Raw genomic sequence first — 1,792 nt, 5'->3', positions numbered from 1 at the left:
GCAGCTACTCAGGGAATCCCGGTTGGTTTCTTTTCCTCCCCTTATTAATATGCTTAAATTCAGGGGGTTGTCACACATGAACTGAGGCTTATGTACCTTGCGGTTGTTATCGTCACATCTGGCTTGCGACTACTTTGTTTCAATGTCCAATATGTACCGTTGGACTCGGTTAACGGGCTGTTAGCCCGCGTGTGGTTTAACTCACTGATACCTTCCATTGCCCATACGCTAGTTTGTTTGTGTTCCTTTGGTCAACTTCCATACTTGAATCATTTGTGCTACCGCTGCTGCTTCGACGCTACTTTGACATCTTCGCTTCTATTTAAATAAATAAATAAGCTGAAGCTAGACATCAGTAAACACCACCACAGACACCACAAGCACGCCTTCTCCTCGTACTTCCGCCTCACGCGGGAACACGGACGCTCTAAATACTTCGAATTCCAATGCCAGTATATTGTAAACCACGGGTTCTTTAATGCTAGCGGGTCGTCGCGACCCTAGTTAACATCATGGTGCACGTCTCGTGACGGGTGTCACGGCGTAGTTAAATGTATGCGATACATTTCTCAAATATAAGCGCTCAGTCATCTGTACATCATGGTAGGTTCCCACGACGTGCAATATGCGTTCAACTTATCAATGTTCATGTGTCCTGCAGTTCACATTATGACGCGCAGTTAGCTGCGGTCTTCATCGATCCATGAGCCGAGTGATCCACTGCCGAGGGTGACTAACTTGCGTAAGCCGCCGCTGTGCGCGTATACCCGTTCCCCGTAGGGAGGAGCAAGCCGCCGCTTAGAGACGAAGCATAAAGTGTCCTCATTCCACATAGGGCAAGCTGGATGAATCCATTTTACCCAGGACGGCCGAAGCGGCGTGGACCAGGGGAGAACTGAACCTTATACTTCACACCACAGTAAGTCTACGTGTCCTCTTCCACATAGGGCAAGCTAGAACTAACTATCTTACCCAGGACTGCCGAAGCAGCGTGGACCAGGGGAGGAACACACTTTTCATGGAAACGTAAGGCATCCATGACTGCCATAACGTAAGCCGCCGCTGTGCGCGTATACCCGTTCCCCGTAGGGAGGAGCAAGCCGCCGCTTAGAGACGAAGCATAAAGTGTCCTCATTCCACATAGGGCAAGCTGGATGAATCCATTTTACCCAGGACGGCCGAAGCGGCGTGGACCAGGGGAGAACTGAACTTTATACTTCACACCACAGTAAGTCTACGTGTCCTCTTCCACATAGGGCAAGCTAGAACTAACTATCTTACCCAGGACTGCCGAAGCAGCGTGGACCAGGGGAGGAACACACTTTTCATAGAAACGTAAGGCATCCATGACTGCCATAGTGCGTAAGCCGCCGCTGTGCGCGTAAACCCGTTCCCCGTAGGGAGGAGTCAAGCCGCCGCTTAGAGACGAAGTATGAAGTGTCCTCTTCCACATAGGGCAAGCTAGAATGAACTATCTTACCCAGGACCGCCGAAGCAGCGTGGACCAGGGGAGAACTGAACTTTATACTTCACACCACAGTATTGAGTAATGTGCCCTCTTCCACATAGGGCAAGCTGGAATGTTCCATTTTACCCAGGACGGCCGAAGCGGCGTGGACCAGTGGAGGACTACACAATCATGAGGTTTGATATCGACTTGTGTGTTTCAATAGGATACCGATGGTATGGTTTGAACCGATTTGATTTAGCCATTCTGAAGTCATCACTTGGTTGAAGCGCTGAACTAGGGAGGCATCGTTTACATATATATTGGTTTTCGCATGCTCTACTA

General features: G+C 49.6%; 2 non-coding genes across 2 annotated transcripts in view; both read right to left on the bottom strand.

Moving 5' to 3' along the window:
• Positions 1 to 90, bottom strand: part of LOC131292220 (large subunit ribosomal RNA) — a 4,090-nt gene extending 4,000 nt beyond the window's left edge. The window contains exon 1 of the ribosomal RNA XR_009189907.1: positions 1 to 90. This exon is cut by the window's left edge and continues 4,000 nt beyond it. This is a non-coding gene — a ribosomal RNA (large subunit ribosomal RNA).
• A 487-nt stretch (positions 91 to 577) lies between these two features.
• Positions 578 to 732, bottom strand: LOC131292211 (5.8S ribosomal RNA). The gene has a single exon (XR_009189898.1). It is a non-coding gene; the product is annotated as a 5.8S ribosomal RNA (ribosomal RNA).
• Between the last annotated feature and the right edge of the window lie 1,060 nt (positions 733 to 1,792).

This window comes from Anopheles ziemanni (assembly GCF_943734765.1).
Source record: "Anopheles ziemanni chromosome X unlocalized genomic scaffold, idAnoZiCoDA_A2_x.2 X_unloc_4, whole genome shotgun sequence".
Classification (NCBI taxonomy): Eukaryota; Metazoa; Arthropoda; class Insecta; order Diptera; family Culicidae; genus Anopheles; species Anopheles ziemanni.
Note: the sequence above shows the minus strand (reverse complement) of the source record. Positions and strands in the feature narration are given on the sequence as shown.